Below are 19,568 nucleotides of genomic sequence, written 5' to 3' on the forward strand. Positions count from 1 at the left end.
ATTGCATATCGCTTTATGCTGCTCAATTAGGGCACTTAGGAACCCTTATCGTGGAAAAAAGAATAGCAGCTAAGCAGAGGAGCTCAGTCTGATGTTCACACAACATCCTGCATATTGCAGAGTTTAATAAATACTGGAGTCTTCAAATACTACTGGCATTTAGTGCACCAGAGAATGCCAGGTAAAGCTAAAAAATAGACACAATATATTTAACTCCTACGACACAATGTCAAGGAGATCTGCATATTGTGCACTATAATCCCACATCCATCCTTCCCAGCTACCAATCTGCAGACCTATTAATCTCGAAGCACCGTGGAAGGCTGTCTTGCCTGTCAGAAAAGTATTCATGTTCCTGAGCCAGAGTGCGATCAAGAAAAAGCACTGACAAAGCCACAGGCTTGCTTATTTTATTTATATTTTATGTATTTGCAGTTTTATAAAGCTCATACTCGACCCAGGGATGTTAGAGGACTTTACTACAATAGCCATAGGGAAGTTACAACCGATAATCAAAAGATATAAGTAGCAAAGTCACTGGTAAGACAACAGACATCTACTACTAGAGGGAACAATCCAGATTCCATTCACAAAGCAACAGCTGACAAGAGAGAAGAACACCAAAGACTTTTCCCAATCAGTTGCACTCTTAATTACTTCGAATTACCATCAAATGTGGGGTTTGTGTGCATCTCTGGAGGGATCGCTTTCCATATTCTGGCTGCACTATTCCAAACAAGGGTCAGGATTTGAAAATGTGTTTCTTGAACCACAGGGGTTCTAAAAGTACTACGAAGAGAGCTGCTGTCCCCAGAAAGGGTGAGTTTTTGAGCCAGGTATTTCAGGGTTCCACAGTGCAAGATTTTGTGTCTAATGTACGCTACTTTGAGGATGAATGTAGCATCAATCAGGAGCTCTTTGCGAGTAATGAGCACTGATATTGAAGCTTCCCACTTCTGAGATCAGTCTTGTTGCAGCAGTCAGGGCGACTTACTTGAAACTTGGTGCATTTGAGGGATTCCAGTGGGTCACACATTACCATGCTCAAATCTAGATATGACTAGAGATTTACTACATTTTTATTAATATCAGGTTGAGGAAATAAAGATTTGATATTTCCGAGAAGTCTGAGTCAGAATTGGGTTCTCTTTGTTGTAACATGTATCTGTGCTTGAAGGTTCAGACTCTTGCCAGGGGTGTATCTGCCTCTGAGACAGAAGTAAATCGTGACTCCCTTGTCCGCGTGTCTCCATGAACGGCATGCTTCACTGCTGCAACTCTGCAGCCACAGCCCTCGCATCTTTGTTCTTCGATTGGTGCCACCGGGAGCCGCACAGGTTAGGAAGCTTTGTTTCTCACCCGAGTTGTGTTCCAGTAGGTGCTCGGTGGCGGCTCCAGTGGGTGCATGAGGGCTGTGGAGGTAAAGGTGAGGGGTTGATGTTTCTTGGTGTTTCTTGATGTTTCATGACTGTTGCTGGTGTGTGGTGGGTTTTGGGGAAAGAATTTTTGATGGTTGACTGGACCAGTTTAAATGAAAGATATAGGCAGATATTCAAACTCCCTTTTAACTTTGGGGCATAAACGTCGAGTACCCACTGCAATGAGGGATCTCTGACCAGAGTGGACCACTGCTCACAGCTGCTAGTGGAGATGAGCGAAATGCAGGATTTGCACGAAGGGAATTTTGAGTCGACAAAAACATTAAAGAAAAAACTTCAAATCCCAGGATGCAATGTGTTGCTCCCTAACAAGTCTTTCTCAAATGTATAACCCACATGCAGTGTATGTTCAAGTCCATTTTGGCTGACACGCCTGAATCCTCATAGGAAGCTAAGCCCTTTACCGCAGTATGCTTTTTTAGTCGTAATTTTTAAAATGTGTGATCCCCTGCCAGTGTCTATTTACATTTGCCTCTATGTTTTTCTACAAACTTGGTATTTTTAAACTGATGCTTTTTTCTACCCGAGTCTATATGAATTTACCTCTTCTCGATCTGTAAACTTGCTATTTTCAAACTGCTTTTTTGTTCTACCCATGACTGTATGCATTTCCCGCCTAGTTTTTCACAAAGACTGTATTAAGTCTCACTACCCTTACACCTCAGTGGCTAACCAGAGTGTGCTTATGAGACTGCATAATCTGCTCTGATGTGTTAAATCGTGCTCAAAAAGTGTATGGAGCACTCATTTTTTTTGGGCTTGAAAAGGGATTAGATTAAAAGTGCAAAAAGCAGTATTTCAGTGGATTCAAAATTGTCCCTTACCTGAAAAGTAGAACCTGGAAGCTAGGAAGTGTGGTTCGTGCCTGTCTGTATCCAATATAGAATAGAGGAGCACTTCCCTGCCACAGCAGTCAGGGCTAAGGTCACTTGGCTCTTATATATGTGTTCTATGAGTTGTTGAATCTGTTGCTGTGATTGGATGCTAGGACCAGTACTTCTATAGGACCAAGGGGCTGGGGTTTGAGTTTTGATTCGCTATTTGGGCTACGTTTTTGATTAGGTACTTTGATGCCTTTGCAGGGGTAGTAAGTGCTATATAAATACAATTCCAATCCACTGATTTTGGGATTTTAGTTTAGTACATTTAGGGAGTCCAGCCAGTCTTGGCATTGGTCTTCAGTGAGTTCAGCTTCATGTGTCTGAATGGCAGCCATGCTTGTATGTTCTTTACAATTTGGTTTCTAAAGAGTGCCTTCTAGAGATAAAACCTTTAGGTACATCATTGTCATTGTGCAGTGTCAGCATAAATATGTTAGGCAGATTTTAAGCATTTTTGGGTTGTGTTTTAAGGTTCCATGTACAGTTAAAAAGTGTTGGGATAGTATGGATCATTTAGGTACCCCTCACATGACGGGAGATAGATTTGATAAAGTCCTGTTGAGTTTAATTCGTTTGGACTTGCTGTTCGGGTATGAAGAATACCCACTTGGGATTCGACCTTATATGCTCTTTCTCTCTTTAAGATTGTTTAGTAGGACGTTGTGACTGGCTGTGTCTAATTCCACAGATAAATTGAGGATTATTAGTAGGCAAGAATACACCTTGTTCAGGAAGGGAAGACTAATGTCCATAATCTTTAGAATGGTTGTTTCTGTGTCCATAGACCCAAACGGGACAGAGTTACACAATATGTAAAGCTACTATGTCCAACTAGGCAATATGTATAACAATGACTTCGTAAAGAAGGATAGTTGAGACAAATCTATGCCAAGAACAAAAAGTTTGTAAAATGATTATTGCAATATGCATAAAAATAACATACAATAATGTTAACTGGCTTAAAAATAGCCATGCTCATCTGACATTAACTTTTCAATATAGCACCTGACCAGACGACCATTGTGGCTAATGACGGCAAGCTGGGCAAGGGCCTCTAAAGAAAACCGACCCTTTTGCTATACAAGTCATCATCCTCGTGGTCCTCAGAACCAACTACCATATGATTAATTCCTATGAATCTGTAGGAACTGCAACTGGAAATGTGAATACTATAGAGCACCATTTTCTCTACCAAACTACAGGAATGTGGTTACCCGAACCACAAAGTGTTAAACACTGTTGATTTACATGTTTCTGTGCTGTAGCCAACTCTGAAACCTGACTGAAAGTTGCCTAGAAGGTTGTTCTCAGAGATATATTTCTTGAATTGAGCCGATCCACGGTTTCTCAAACCTTTGGCTAGGAACAGGAGATTTATCACTAATTGGAAATTGTTCGGCTCCTTGCTTTTATCAAGAGTTGGATAACCTTTCCTATTTCCAGACAGTTAGGAACTGTCTGGATCACAAAGTTGCTATTCTCATTATTCTTATGAGTGGAGATCAACTCCTCAGCTTTGAAGCTGGAGGATAGCAGTAATGGGAGGTTGAGACCATATAGGAATTTGAGAGTGTGTGGAGCACGTAGATGGTTAAAGAATAAGTCTTTCCAGTGGGAGGTGCTGTGAGAGAAGAAACTCAGATTAGACTTTTTGCACCCTTTCTTTGAGCAAAAATATTGGTCAGAGATAAGTGTTTTATAAGTTAAAGTACTTTTTCATTGTGTGTGTGTGTGGTTTTTTTTGATGGGTGATCCAGTGAATGTGAACATTTGCCACTAATTGGATGAACGGATAAATTAATGAATGCATGTACGGGTGGGTGAATGGGTGAGTGAGTGTATGAGTACCTGGATTGGTGGGAGCATGGATGGATGAAGGGAGCAATGGCTGTGTGTGGCTTCAAGGACAGTGTTTGAGCGGCATCAAGGACAGTGTGTGAGCAGCAAGAGTAATGGGGGATGGGGTAAATGCAGCATGTGGAATCAGGAAAAGGCAGTGTATGGGGACAAAGGCAGTGTGTGAGGGCAATGACAGGGTGGTGGGGTTGTGACTGCAGCTGCAGTAGCAAGGGAGTAGAGTATGGAAGAAGAGGCAGCATGGCAAGTACAGGAAGCCCCGCGGACAAGTGAGGTTGAGTAGTTCAAACCTTATGTTCTTATATATGTGAAAATGAGAACGTCAGTTTTCAGCAAATAGTTAAAGATGGAGAAAGGACTCTCAGGGGTAGAATTTGCATTGGAAGAGAGATAGGGTAGTTCTGGAGCTGCAGGGCTGAGTGGCAGCAGGTGCAAATCCCATGAGCAAATTTTGGCATTGACTGCAGTAGCAAGTGCAGATAGCCAGAGTACCAAAGTTAGGAAGACCACCAGGGAGTTACATTTCTACTGCATCAATCACTGTGTCAGGTGTCTGTGTATGGTAATGTTTGAACCAGCCTCAAGCGACCTCACTGCATTTGAGACTAGTGAAGTATGATGTCAACTATGATTTGATCGTTTTTGAGACCAAAATATATTACTCATACGCTGCACAGGACAAATGTTAAGAGACTGTCAGAAATACTTCATAAAGTTGCATGTACTAACGTCATCCTCCTGGGCTCGTCAGTGGAAAGGTAGAATTAGCATGATGGCAATTGTTGTTTCCACTTCACATTTACATGTGTGAGATATAGGCACAGCTTAGACATGTATATCCGTGGAGATCCCTGAAAGACTGGTTTTGTACTGTTCAACTACTAAATGTTTAGAGCTGGACCCATGTTGGCAGATATGGGGACTATGACTTGGCAAAAGTGGCTATCGCTATTTTGTATGTTTTATTTACGAGTGTGCAAAGATCAAGTAATTTGCTTTTGTGTAATTATGCAAAATGTCTGAAAAATTAAGTGGAATAACACTTAATTAAGCAAAATGCAAAACTGACAGTTGATGCCTTATTTTAGCATGAAATGCATCCACGCATCCACTATAAATGGAAGGATGTAGTCCACACTGAAAACAATAGTGTGAAAAAAAACCAAAAGCACCGCAAAAAACAGTTGTTCTCACTCTGTCGTTCGGTTTGTTCCTCTGCGGCCGCAGTACATTTTTACAAAGAAATGTGCATTAATGGTAAATTTTTAGATGCGTAACAAGAGTAGCACAAAATTAACCAAATTATGTTAGCGTAACACAGATTTCGCCCTGGATTAATTTTAATTAAGCATGGAAGCCACGACTGAAACATCTTTCCAGGGGTGGTTTCTCCATTAGGATTCTAGGGTTGCGCCCCTCTGAAATTCCTACACGTGTACCTAAAAAAAATATTAAAGAGATCGATTTATTTAGAGATAGGAATGTATCTCTAGACAAATCGCTGTTTTTAAGTCTGAGTTGTCTGTCCCGGGCTGCCTGCCGCACCTCGCATGATGCAGGGCTTACCTTTCTAAAGCCTTTCATTTCCATCGTAGTCTATGGTGGTATCCACTGTAGGGCAGTGACACTGTCAGTATCACGGATTCAAGCTTCGGAGTCTGCCTCCCTGCGGAAAGCCAGACATCCATCATTCACAGGCATAGATCCCACACTTTCCCATTCATCTCCCAGTAGGATGCTTTGGTAAAATCTGTCTAATTTTTGGCCCAAATGGAGTGCCAAAGTCAAATGGGTTTAAGTGAGAACAGATCTTCCAGGTGAATAAGGCCCACATCCTTATGAATAATTGAAGATGGTGTTGAGGCAGGGAAACACGGAAGATGCCTTAAAAAGGTGTTTTCCTCAACCTGGAGAGGACAGCAAGATGGCGAACCCCACAGGACCCCACCATAGATGTGAAAATTTCCCTGATGGGGCGACAAACAGGTTTATGGGGGAACCTAAACATTCCCTTGCACACTCTGATCATTTTAGACAGATCATTTTGTATATGTTGGGACCATGACCCATTACCAGAAAAAAGACTGCCCAAATATCAAAAAGAATTAACCTTCGTGATTGAAGTACCCTTGATAAAAAATGTCCTACCGTTCTTGGTGTTTTTCCACAGGATATTGCAAATGTCTTCGTTTTATTAATCTTCAATTTTCTGGATGATCTATCCTGCGCATGTATTCTTCCTGACTACGCTACTCGACCTTTTGATGCTCTCTTTTATGCTACTTCTCAAATCTACCCCCATCATTAGTGCCCATAGACCTATGCCTACACCCTATAATTTATTTTAGTGCGCTATATACGCCACTCCCCAACTCCACCCCCTTCTATCTTGCCTATATTTGTATGCTTACTTTATATGTAACCTTTAGTGCGCTATTTATGCAGCTTACACCTTTTTTTTTCGTTGGCGTTTATTCTCTCTAGTTGATTCACATCTTTCTCACTCTTAATTTGATTCACATCTTTCTCGTTCTTAATTTTAATCTTTGAATGTACATTTTGATGTGTTCTACTATTGTTGTGTATTTTGTATGACTATGTTGTCCCCCTATACGATGTTCTTTTGTATGATACACTCCCATTTCTCACTGTAGTAATTTGCTTTGGCTTAATGTAACTCTACTCACCGTTTCCTTAGTCCCGCTCTTTATATTTTTGTTTTGATGATTTTTGTGGTTTAAAATGGAGAAGCGTGGCTCAGTGGTTAGAGGCGGCAGACCCAGAAGCTGAGATCGGCCGTGGACCAGGGTTCGATTCCCCGCCTCGGCGGGTCTCTGGCTCAAAAATTCCACGGACTCGACAATTCTCGCTCCGGTGCCTACTCGACTCACGGGGTCACACTCTGCGACTCTGGGCAATAGCTTGCTTAATCTCCACTACGGCCCCTCGCGGCGGGATGCCTGGCTTTCACCTTGTGGATACCCTGCCGGGGTATCTCACAGGGGAATACCAGGACGGGTTCCCTAAGCAAGCGCCTTGATGCCTTCGGGTGATACGTGCGCTATATAAGTCGCAATACATTTACATTTGCGTGCCTCTTCTCTCTCTCTCTATTCTCCTAATCCTGCCTCCCCTCACACTTTCTCCCACTATCTCAGTATCACCTATCTCGAAATTTGGCCCCAACTCATGGTCTATCCTCTACCCCTCCCATCTCTCCAAGCATGGCAAGAAAAACTTCAAACACAAACTTCCCAGGCTCCACCCAGAAACCTTATTTGCTGATTACCATAATAGCCTTAACTCTTCCATAATCACCAACTACATCTTCTTCACCAAACGCACATCGAAATGGAAAAGCCTATTTCTTACACACCTCCTTATCACTAATTCCCGCAATATTCCCTACGGTCTGAAACTCTCCACCACTTCCTCTTCTTCTTTTCCTGGTGAAATAGACATTTCCATCTTCAAATCTGGCAACATTCTCATCCAAGCGTCTGAAAATCACCTCAACATCTTTGAACACCACTTCAGTGCTCTATCCCAATCCCTCGCACAGTCCCTGACCCCTTCCCTCCCACTCACTCAACTCCTAGTTCCGTCACCACCCCTCTCGTCTCCTGCCCCATCTCTTCTCTCTGATTTACCTACCTCCTCTCCCAACTTTGATGTCTATACCCAATCTCCATTGACTACTCGAGCTCTCAATACTGCTGCTAGCATTGACACCCTACACCCCCTTGCCCCCTTTCCCTCCTCACTGATTCACCCACTTTTTCACCCAACCCTGATACCCATTCCAAACCGCAACTGACCTCCCTAGCCGACAACACTATTACCAGCATTGTCTCCCTACACTCCCTTTCCCCCTTATTTCTTCTCACTTACTCCCCCACCTCTGCCCCCTTTCCCTCCTCACTGATTCACCCACTTTTTCACCCAACCCTGATACCCATTCCCAACCGCAACTGACCTCCCTAGCCTACAACACTATTACCAGCATTGACTCCCTACACTCCCTTTCCCCCTTATCTCTTCTCACTGACTCCCCCACCTCTTCCCCCAACCCGATGCTTATTCTCAATCACTTCTAACCACCCCTGCTCTTAACATTATAACCTGTTACGATACCCTTATCTCCCAATCACCTAGTGCATCTGCCTCTCTCCCATCCACCTCCAACAATGACTCTCCCACCCCCTCCTTTCACTCCCACCCCGTCCCCTTTTCCTCTTCTTCCATCCTCGCCACCCCCCTACGTCCATGCCCCCTCACCCCTTTAACCCTCCCCACTACACTCTTCCCCCTTGTCCTCTCACCCTGTCTTCTTCTCCTGCTCCACTATCCTCCTCACGCCTCCCTGTTCACTGGCCCCCTCAACCAGGGACTACTCCACTCCCCTCTCTTGATTCTTCTAACTTGTTAGATACTCTTGTTACCCGCACTCTTATTCTTGCTTCCTCTATAACCCTGAAGTCTTTAAGCTCTGTTGAACGCCCCACTCCTATTGATCTCCCCCTGAACAATCCCCCATCCTCTATTTTTTACAACTCTTCATCGACTCCTCCAGCCTCTCTCACTTACCCTCCTATATCCCCTCATCCCAATAATACACTTTCATCTATTCACCTCTCTCCTTCTGGCTCCCGTACCACTCCACCCTCTGATACACTTTATCCTCACCCTCCTCGTTTAACCGCCCTATTTCTCCCCCAACAGCTCTCACGTCTCCTCCTCCGATAACTCCTTCTCACACTCCTTTGATCACTCCTGCGACCCTCAGCATACCAGACACACCACCCTATACTGTCCCTCCTCCTCTTGTCCCTAACAATCTTCCCAAACCCAATGCCTTAACCACTCCTACCTCCTCTGTCCTCCTTCTCCCCAATAAGAAACCTCCCCCACATTATAACTCCCTCCTCCTCTCCCTCTCCTGGATAACTCTAACTCTTCACATTTCTTAATAACTAACTAACTAACTAACTAACTAACTAACCTTCACTCCTCACTTCTTACACAATCACTCCTTAATGTTTATTTTCTCCTTTCGTCCCTTGTTTTAGAACTCTCCTCCCTCAGAACCGACGTTTCACTCCTTGCTTCGGATCACTCACACTCATCGGTCCCTTCACAAAACAGCATACCGTCGTATATCAACACTCCTCTCACTTCCCCCACAAACAGCTCGCCTATTATTGTTACCAACTCCAACACTCTACCTAGCCCACCCCTCCCTCTGAACTACCTGTCCCCTCCCAAACCGGCTGAACTTACCAATGTCCTCCCCCCTTGCACTGCAACTTCAATCTCCCCTCCACAACATGCTTCTTGCCCACAACATGCTACTTGCCCTTGCACCTCAACTTCGATCTCCCCTCCACAACATGCTTCTTGCCCAGTGTCCTTGGGAGTTAACTTGACTACGAACTCCCCTGTCTCTCCCCCACCTTCCTCTTCCACTAGCCCCCCTTACCCTCAATCTACCATCCCAGTTCTCTTGGGAATGAGCAGATACCCCCTTTACCCGGCGTCACCTAGACCCCTTCAACAACTAACATCTATCCTGCCTTGTCCCTCAACCCAATACCTTGACTCATCACCCCTTTGTTGCATGTTGATTAACTGACGACCTGCCTCTTGCCACGCAACGGAGACTGCGGAAGCCATTCTCAGTGAAAACATCGACATTGCATTCCTAACTGAAACTTGGCTCAACCCCCACTCCACTCCTATCCTCGACTTGCTCATTCCTCCAGGATATTCCATCGTTAAGAAAGATAGAATTGATCAAATATGAGGTGGCCTTGCCCTAATCTTTAAAGATTAACTTAATCTCACGCTAGTCCATCTCCAGGACCCTTCCACCTTTGAATACCTTTGCGCTGATCTTACTATTCCTGGCTCCCCTACCATTTGTCTACATACTAACTACCACCCCCCTGGTAATTCTATCTCCTTTACTGAGGAGATGTCTGATCTTATTATTCAAGCACCACACTCTCATTCCAGGAATCTCTTACTTGGCGATTATAACATCCATTGGAATAAAAATGAAGACCCTGCTGTCATCTTCTTTAATGACACTATGGACATTACTGACCTGACTCAACTCTGCCAATCCCCAACTCACTCCAAAGGTGCCACCCTTGACGCTATTATGACTAGCAAGGATCTGGCCTCCCTCTCAAAGACCCTTCCCATGGACTAGTCTGATCACCACCTTATCCTCTTCACCTTGAACAGCCCCACTTCTCGCCCCACCCCTATCGACAGTTTACCTATGAAACATACTCGTAATCTCCACCTTATTCCCCCTGGCGATTTGGAATCCTCAATCAAAACTCGCTTACTTCTCCCCCCTCTCTTTCACAGCACCACCGACCTAACTGATCACTACAATAATTCTATCCTTAAAGCCCTCAACCAAATTGCCCCAACCAAACTTATGATTCAGAAAAGGGGGTGGTGATGAACAGAGTGCCTGAATTAAACAGACCACTCTTACCCAGTCCAAAGATCAGGGCTTGATCCATCACCGTTTTTTAGCTCACTGCACCATCCCAGCTCAGAACTTGGCTATATGCAAATTAGTCTGTTCCTGTCCCAGTGCATGATGGGAACAGGGCAAACCAAACTACCAAGCCAATTCTTATACTGGGAAGGAAACAAGCTTCCGGGGACCGGTTTCTGCCATTTCAGGCGTCTTCGGCCCGGCTTGCTTGAATCCTGATGGTGCAATGAGCAAGGGACTCACATCTGAGTATACCCTTCCACGCTTATGGTGGACAAAATGATTCAGAAAAGGGGGTGGTGATGAACAGAGTGCCTGAATTAAACAGACCACTCTTACCCAGTCCAAAGATCAGGGCTTGATCCATCACCGTTTTTTAGCTCACTGCACCATCCCAGCTCAGAACTTGGCTATATGCAAATTAGTCTGTTCCTGTCCCAGTGCATGATGGGAACAGGGCAAACCAAACTACCAAGCCAATTCTTATACTGGGAAGGAAACAAGCTTCCGGGGACCGGTTTCTGCCATTTCAGGCGTCTTCGGCCCGGCTTGCTTGAATCCTGATGGTGCAATGAGCAAGGGACTCACATCTGAGTATACCCTTCCACGCTTATGGTGGACAAAATGATTCAGAAAAGGGGGTGGTGATGAACAGAGTGCCTGAATTAAACAGACCACTCTTACCCAGTCCAAAGATCAGGGCTTGATCCATCACCGTTTTTTAGCTCACTGCACCATCCCAGCTCAGAACTTGGCTATATGCAAATTAGTCTGTTCCTGTCCCAGTGCATGATGGGAACAGGGCAAACCAAACTACCAAGCCAATTCTTATACTGGGAAGGAAACAAGCTTCCGGGGACCGGTTTCTGCCATTTCAGGCGTCTTCGGCCCGGCTTGCTTGAATCCTGATGGTGCAATGAGCAAGGGACTCACATCTGAGTATACCCTTCCACGCTTATGGTGGACAAAATGATTCAGAAAAGGGGGTGGTGATGAACAGAGTGCCTGAATTAAACAGACCACTCTTACCCAGTCCAAAGATCAGGGCTTGATCCATCACCGTTTTTTAGCTCACTGCACCATCCCAGCTCAACTTAAACATAAAAAAAACATCCCTCCCAAATCCTGGTTCAATTCCGACCTTAATAATGAAAGACGGGCCCTCAGGCAGTCAGAATGTACTTGGAGGAATCATCCCTCCTCTGATAATTTGGTACTCCTTAAAAACGCCAGAGCCAAATACAAGAAGCACATCTTCAACAAAAAAGCCTCCTTTCTCCGTTTGCAACTTGACCAGGCTAGAAACTGTCCCAGAGAACTCTTTAACATTAAACAAACTTCCTCTGGCCCTCCCAAAATATTAGCCACTGTAGAAAGATGTGGAGAAATCGCCAGCTTCTTTTCGAGTAAAGTCAACACGATTGAACTATCCTTCTCTTCCCCCTCTCTCATTCCAATCTCCCCTCAGCCTCCTCCCGAACACTCCTACTGCACTTTTGTCCTCCTCTCCCCCGATTCTTGACCCCTCTCAACCCCTCCCTGCTCTCCCCCGGCCTGACTCCACCTTTATGGACCCCCATGCTAAAAACAATGTTTCGTGGAGTGAATTTTGTCTAGTATCTGAAACTACTGTCATCAACATCATCTCTAAACTCAAACCATCCTCTCATACCAAAGATCCTCTTCCTGCCCATTTGGTTCAGGAACTTAAACACATCATTGCCCCCGTATGGACCAATATCATCAATTCCTCTTTTGCCACTGGGTGTGTTCCTGCCTCCCTTCACCTAGGTCAAATCTCCCCCATCCTCAAAAACACCGCCGCCGATCCTAATGACTTAAACAATATTCGCCCTATCTCAAACCTTCCCTTCCTCTCCAAAGCCCTTGAAAAATGTGTCCTATCCCAATTAGACAACCATATTGTCTCCTTCAATCTCCTTGACGTCTTCCAATCTGGTTTTAGAATAGGATGCAGCACCGAAACTGCTATGCTCAATATTATGGATGACATTCATCGCTCTCTGGACAAAGGTGAATCCTCCCTCCTAATCCTCCTTGACCTCTCTGCTGCCTTTGATACTGTCCACCATCCCACCCTTCTTAATACTCTCAAAGATCGCTTTGGTTTTGAGGGCATTGTACTCAAATGGTTCACCTCGTATCTTCAAAATAGATCCCAACAAATTAAGCTCAGTCACTGCCTCTCCAAACCTCAACCTGTCTCACTTGGTGTCCCACAAGGTTCTATCCTATCCCCAACCCTATTTAATCTCTTCATGGAACCACTCACCCTCATTCTCAAACAAGCTAAAATCAGTTACCACCTCTATGCTGATGATACTCAACTATATTACAAGATCAAGTCCCACAATGACATCCTTCACCTCAACGAAACCCTGAATAAAGTCCAAGCCTGGTTCCATATTAATCATCTCAAACTTAATCCTAAAAAAACTGAAATCATCCTTTTCACTCCCAAAAACAATTCTCTGCCTATCCAAATTTGGATCAATGATATCAAAGCACTTAATTGCTCTCTCTCCACCTCTAATGCTGTCAAATCCCTAGGCATTAGCATTGACCAGAATCTTAATCTCACCCCCCACATTAAAAATGCAGCTAAAGGTGCTCTCTTCACACTTCACCACCTTAAAAAAATTAAACCTTTCATCCCAGCTGATGACTTCAAAATCGTGGTACAATCTCTTCTCCTTTCCAGAATTGACTATGGCAATGCCACCCTTGTTGGCACCCCTAAAGTCCACCTTGCCCCGATTAAATCTGTTCTCATCCTGGCGGTCAGGCTTATCTCTGACTGTAAGCGATTTGATCACATCTCTTCTGTCCTCAAAAACCTCAATTGGTTCTCAATAGAAGGAAGATCCACCTACAAGATTGCATATATCACTCACAAAGCACTTCACCAAAACACCCCCTTTTACCTTGCTGACAAACTACAAAAAGCAGGGTGTTCCAGGTCTTTGAGGAGCACTAACGCCCTTGTCCTAATCCCCCCTAGACTCAAATGTAAAAATCCCAATCACGTGCATTCTCAGGCAATGCCTCTATGATTTGGAACTCTCTCCCCAAAGATCTTCGCTGCAACCCCTCCTACCCTCTCTTCAAAAAAAGCCTCAAGGTGCTTCTTCTCAACAAATACTGGGGTGCTTAATGTCACTGAATTGACTCTGTCCTTTCTTTTTGTACTCTCCCGACCCACCCCCTCTTTCTTCCTTTTCCTATTCTCTCTCCCCTTCTCTACCTTCCCATCTCTCTCTTATTTTTCAACCGTCCTCTTCTCCGATATTGATCTCTCATTAACTCTTTCCTCCTTCTCTCGTCTGACTGAAATGCCTTATCCTATGTAAGTAAACTGTACTATGTTAATTTTGTCTTGATGTGTTAACCTACCTTGTAAAGCGCTCTGATACTCTTGGGTCCAGTAGCGCTTATATAAAACCTTTTAAATAAATAAAATAAATAATTATCCATAAGCCTCTGGAGGCTGATAGCAGTACTAGACATTAGAACCGCATCATCAGCATACAAGAGCACAGGAACTGACCAGCACAACTGGCACATCGGCCGGCAGGGACTGTAGGGCACCATCAACACCACTTACAAAAAAGGGAACATAAGAATGGGTCCAAAAAACAGCCCTGTCCTACCCCCTCTTGATTCTAAATGATGAGTAACATTCCCCACTGGGCCACATCGGACCTTCGCAGAAAGATTATCAAACAGCGTGAGAGAAGGGAAAAATATTTGGAGGGGGCCCCAAGTGAAAGCAGAGTGAGTCACAGAATTGAATGGTCCACCAGGTCAAAGGTGCTGCTGAGGTCAGCAAAGCACAAATGGAGAGAACCTGACTTGGCCTTACTGTATTTTCCAATGAGAAAATTGAGATTTACACACTGTTCCACTGTTCCACTGTCCCCAGCACCCTCCTGAACCCATAGTGAGATTCTGACAGAATAGAATTATCGCAACCACTAAAGAGAGACGTTGGGGAAAAAGACATGGGCAACACAACTGTCCCCACGCACAAAATAATCACCACAAAAGAAGTAGGTTGCCAATACTATATATAATGAGAATGGAAACCGTAGTTCAATAAGAAAATATAATAACTGTAAGTTATGTGTAGTCTAAGAAGGTCTAGGAGGCCATCCTTAGTGGAAGAGGATGCCTCACACACAATATTGTGTCATGCTTCATCATAGGCATCCTCTCCCCACCCTGGCAAGGTGGTACTACCAGGGCGGACCCAACCTCCAGGAAGACTTTTGGTGGGAGGATGGAGTTCTTACATAAAACTTACAGCTAGCGGAGCAGGTTACAGCACTGGCCAAAAAACAATCTGAAATCATGGCCAGACTGATTTCAGAGGGCAGAGCTCGAAGGAACAACATTTGAGCGGTAGGCATGCCGGAGGGACCATCGATGGACCTCTTTTTGGAAGATTTGATCCTGAACAAACTGAAGCCCAAATGGTTGTCCGTCTTCGTTTCGGGTCACCCCCTGCACGATTATAGCCCATATACTTAACTTTAGGGACAGAGATGCCATCTTACGACAACACGACAACTTGCAACATGAAAATGCCACCATCAGATTCTTCCCCAACTTCAAGCTCCAAAGACGCACCTATGATGCGGTTAAAAGGGCCTTTCATGAACAAAATGTGAAATATATTATGTAATTTCCTGCAAAACGTAAAATTATTGACAAAGAGAAATCCTACTTCTTCAACTCGCCAGCCGAGGAAAGTGACTGGCTGGAAGGCTGGCGTACTGTGAGGCAGAAGTGACGTAGAACATGATCTCCGCCCATGAAAGAGCAAAAACACAGAGAGATGAGATGCAGACTCTGCGCCTGACAGCCCAGCCCAGCGACAAAGAACAGATAAGTGAACATTGGGGGAGTCCACAAGTACCAGTGATGACTCCTTTCTTAAGTGTGTTCCGGGTGGGGGGACGTGGAGAGGCTTCGGGGTGGAAGTGTGAAAAGACTGGCTCTAATTGAAACTGGGCATCGAATAGACACTCATTGTGACAAGATCCTTGTTAACCCTTGAGTGGCCTTTAAATGGAAGCCGATAGACAAGGTGCTCTCAGAATAAAGTTACAGGGTTTGTTAATATCCAACAGCAGAATTATTCTACTTCAGGCTGGAGGGTGGTTCACTACCCCTCACCAATGGCTATTACTGCACAGTTAGGGCGACAGGCACTCTGCGTGTTGGGGAGGTTTGTTACTCACCTAGCAGGGTTGCAGGAAGGGGGGAGTTGGGTAAAATGTTTAATTCTATAGTGCGTGATTGCATTGTTGTTTAAGACCGTTATAGCCGTAAGGAAATGCATGTTGTCACTGGACCATCCCAAGAGGGGGTTAGTTATGCAGGGTCTATTTCTCAAGACCGAGACCAAAGGAGAGTCAGCTAGTATACAAGTATGGACCTGGAATGTGAATGGGCTGGGGAACAAAATGATGTGGACTCTTGTCCTTCAACATATTAAGTGGCACTCCACAGATGCAGTACTGATACAAGAGTTGCACATTAAAGAGGGCCGCTGTTGTACGAGCACTGGATGGCCCTCATTTACCGTAAAAATACGTATGATATGTTGTCTACTATTGAGTGAGAACAAATGTTAAAAAGTAATTATCATAGTTAAGAACGACCGTTACTGAATGTATATCTAGAAGGAGAGAATAACCTGTACTTGTATTGTTACAATGCTAAAAAGCCAATAAAAACTGTTTAAAATTTTTTTTTAAAAAAAGAGGGCCGCTGTAAGGCCCTAGACGGCTTTGGGTACAGACTGGTGGCACATTCCGGATACTCGTCTGGCAGCGCGGGGGGAATTTTAATCCGTAAAACGCTGCCCCTGGTTATAACTGGCACATGGGCGGATGACGTCGGCTGCTGTGTCGCAGTGGCGGGCAAGTGGGAGGGACGTTTGTTAGCCCTGTGTTCGTTTTATATACCCCCAGGGCTTCATACTACCACTCACCCAAAGATTAGTCGGATCCTGATAGGACTGCCTCTAGGCACACTTTTGGTGGGAGGTGATGCAAACGCAGTAATAGACCCAGAGCTCGACCAATCCACTGCACTGGTGAGCCAGAGGGGAGATCGAGTCATGTCTAGTTGCTTGATGGCCATGGGCATGGTGGACCTGTTGCGGGCACACAACCCACAGACGCAGCAATACACATATTACTCAGGACAACCACTGTTCTTTTTCTAGAATCAACTACCTTTTTACGCACAATGACAAAGTGGGAGAATTTGCCTCACCAATACATATGGCGAGGAGCATATCAGACCACTCCCCAGTGGGGGTTACCATTCAGTGTGAGTCCATCAATAGAGCATCATTCCTGAGGATTGACCCCTGGCAGTTACGGGACCCCATAGTAAAAGAGAAAATCCGGGATGGGTTGGATCTATACTTAAAAGAGAATGTGGGATCGTGGAATCGCACCTGACTATCTGGGAGGCCTATAAAGCAGTGTTGAGGAGGCAGGCCAGACACTAATTGGGGCCAAAAAGAAGGATGTGGCTCTACAAATTAAGTCGTTAGAACAGGAAATACTTCAGATGGAGGGGGAAGCGACAGACGGTGCCAACAATGAACTGCAGCATAGATTAGCACTGTGCCAGCGCGAACTACGTACCCTGGCGCAAGGCGAGGCGAGAGTATATATGCTGGCAACACAGCATCGGCTATACGATGTGGGCAACAAGGCCCTGAGACTATTAACTTGGTTGGAATAACAGATAGGGAACGATCATGGGAGGCCGGGGTTAGGGACAAAGGGAGGTGCTGCATACATCCAGTGTGGAATAGCATAATCGTTTGCTGCCTACTTTGAAGGAGTATATGCATCCATTAGTGCTGGATCGAAAAGCGACTGCGAGGAACTATTGAGGGATTTCTAGATGCCCATAGGAAATGCAGGAGGCCCTAGACGCTGACCTTATGGCGGAAAAACTGGCAGAAGTCCTGGGATCCCTCAAATCAGGGAAGGCAGTGGGTCCGAATGAACTCTCAATCGAGTTGTACAAAAGCCAAGCCTCCATAATAATACTACCATTAATAAATCTGCTACTGGAGGCTCCAGAGAAGGGACAACTGCCGGTCAATCAGCAGGCGGCCACCATTGTGGTCATACATAAGGACCAGTGTGGCTCATATCGGCCAATCTCCTAGCTCAATGTGGAGGCAAAGGTGTTAGCAAAGGCCTTAGCCAATGGATTGACATCTGTCATTACAGCGGTGGTCCATGTGGACCAATCTGGCTTCATGCCAAACAGGAGCACTCACCACAACCTGTGTTGATTATATGGGGTGCTCCACCTGACGAGCGATTCCTCAACCCAACAAATGGTATTGATGGTGCTGGATGCATCGATGGCCTTCAACAGTATAGAGTGACCTTATTTGTTTATGGTACTCAACAGGCTGGGCTTTTTCCCCAACTTTTGTAGCTGGGTGAGACTGCTCTACCAGGACCCACAAGCCTGAGTAAGAGTCAATGGGGAACTGTCAAAGCGCTTCCAGTTGCGATGGGGCACCAGACAGGGCTGCCCCCTGTTGCCACTGTTGTTCGCCCTAGCGCTGGAGCCATTGGCATACTAGATTAGAATAGACCGGATGATCTGGGGCATAGAGGCACCAGGGGATTGGGAGGAGCGAATCTTGTTTACGCGGACGATATACTTTATATCTGGTGAGACCGTACTACTCCATGGCAAGGATACGTCACATTTTCGAACTGTTTGGAAGCTTCTCCGGATATACCATTAATTTGCCTTAGTCGGTGGTCTTCCCGCTATCTGGCTCCTCCCAGAGACTGCCGGCGAGGTGTGTAGCCCCAGCTGCGATAGAGGGGTTTAAGTATTTGGGCATTTATATCACCTGCGACCTCCAGATGTTACTGAAGAGAAATCTAACACCCCAACTGGACCTGCTCAGCGCGGATGCACTCCATTGGCGCACCCTGCTGCTGTCCCTCATGGGCAGGGCCGTCCTGTTTAAAATGATGGCATTGCCACGCCTATTGTACGTCCTGCATAATACCCCATGTCCAGTCCCCCCGACAGTCTTTAAGTGTGTGGCCCAAGAGGTCCGGGTACTGTTGTGGTAGGGAGGTTCTCCCCAAATAGCACTGAACAAACTACAAAAAGGAGTGTATGAGGTTGATCTGGCGGTCCCAGATATTAAGTTATATTATTGGGCCTCACAGCTTCTGGTCATAAATGATTGTGTCTATGCAGACAGCAATGAGCCGGCCTATAGGGTGGATAGAGCCGCCATGCCAAGAGGCCACTGTGAGCCTCTCCTGTACTCCAGAAGGGCATGTCCAGAGTGGCCTGGGCATATGGCGGCGGTGGTGGCGTGCTGGCATGAGGCAAATAGTTTTCTGGGATGGCAGGGGAAACTAACCAGTCGGACACCACCTCAATGGGTTTTAGGACCTACTGAGAGAGGTAGCCTCATTAAAAGGTTTCAGACGCTGGCAGATGATAGGCATTGAACGACTGGGAGATGTGTGGAGAAGCGGGCCCCCCTTCCCTTTGAAGACTTACAACAGGAATATACCTTGATACTGAGGCAAAGATATCACTATCTGAGACTGAGGCACGCATTACAGGAATACATCCAACGAGGCACACCCATCCTCAACCACTTACTTTTGGAAGATAGACTGTTAATCGATCCCATACCTGAAAAAGAGACTCCCACGATATACCGCAAATTAATAAATAACATACCAGACCCCTTGACAGTCCTACCAGCTGCATGGGTCAATGACCTTGGGAATATCGAGACGAGGAGTGGGTAGATGCAATACAGAGCCC

General features: G+C 45.3%; 1 protein-coding gene across 1 annotated transcript in view; it reads right to left on the reverse strand.

Annotated features, from left to right (window-relative positions):
• The window catches only part of RELN (reelin), a 1,711,021-nt gene that overhangs the window by 878,533 nt on the left and 812,920 nt on the right, over positions 1 to 19,568 (reverse strand). The gene's annotated exons all lie outside the window — the stretch shown is intronic.

Source organism: Lissotriton helveticus, chromosome 1_1, assembly GCF_964261635.1.
Source record: "Lissotriton helveticus chromosome 1_1, aLisHel1.1, whole genome shotgun sequence".
Lineage (NCBI taxonomy): Eukaryota > Metazoa > Chordata > Amphibia > Caudata > Salamandridae > Lissotriton > Lissotriton helveticus.